The sequence below is a fragment of the Gavialis gangeticus genome, unplaced genomic scaffold (assembly GCF_001723915.1).
Source record: "Gavialis gangeticus isolate Ggan-Ray unplaced genomic scaffold, GavGan_comp1, whole genome shotgun sequence".
NCBI lineage: Eukaryota > Metazoa > Chordata > Crocodylia > Gavialidae > Gavialis > Gavialis gangeticus.
In genome coordinates, this window is record NW_017729019.1 from 1,318,790 (window position 1) to 1,319,718 (window position 929).

Sequence of the window (929 nt, forward strand, 5' to 3'; positions counted from 1 at the left end):
GACAGGACTCATGACCAAGATCTCTCTCTCTTTCATATGCTGCAGAAACTCCTACTTTTAACTATGGAAGCCCTCAGTTAAAATGTCAATGTTGATGAGGATGGAGACCATCACAGAGAAACCCCAGTGGCACAATGGAGTTTTGTCAGAAGGGAAATGTCCCTTCTTTCCCCTTGTAAATTTTTGGTCTAGTGTTTGTAATACAGATGCACCCAGCTCCTGCTGAAAACTGTACGGTCCCCAGAATCCAAAACTTCCAGGCAAAATCCTCATTGACATCAAATCTTTTCTGAAGTCAACAGGTTTTGTTAGAGAAAGGAGTAATTAGAAGTTGAGCAAAAAATTAAATCATAGCTATGGGGTACATGTAGGGAGGAGATATTCCCATGTCTGCATTAAGAGTCTGCCCTTCATTTTCAGCTTGTGTCTTATTCTTGTATTAAGGTATGGCAGGAAGCCACCTTTGTTTCTCCCCAAAATCTCTGCTCTGTGACAATTTAATTAGGATGGGCCCAGCAGAGGAGTCATACCTTTACCCTATCTCTTTAGGTAACCTGAGCTGGCTACATTCCTGAGGGAGGGGGGAAACCTGCTCCCTCTACCTACGTGACTGGTATCAGCTACCTGGGTGAGGGGCTTCTACCTGGTGGGCTAGAGTCTGCCCGGCAACTAGTGATGTATTTCAAATTGGTTGGCCGACAGCCAACAGGTGCTGGCCTCCATTGGACCAGGTGAATGAGGTCACAGGGGCTATATAAGTTAAGACTGCCCAGGAGGAGGGGGCAGCAGCCATGTGGGGGACTCAGACTTAGAGAGGAGCCAAACCATCTGAAACTGGCTCTCTCCCCCATAACTCATGAGCTGGGAATGGCCTGACTCCAGAGGGGATCTCCAACAGCCTCTGGATGATGCTTGTGAGTAAGCTACTC

General features: G+C 47.1%; 1 protein-coding gene across 1 annotated transcript in view; it reads left to right on the plus strand.

Moving 5' to 3' along the window:
• The window catches only part of LGR6 (leucine rich repeat containing G protein-coupled receptor 6), a 311,458-nt gene that overhangs the window by 111,857 nt on the left and 198,672 nt on the right, over window positions 1-929 (plus strand). The window lies entirely within an intron of this gene.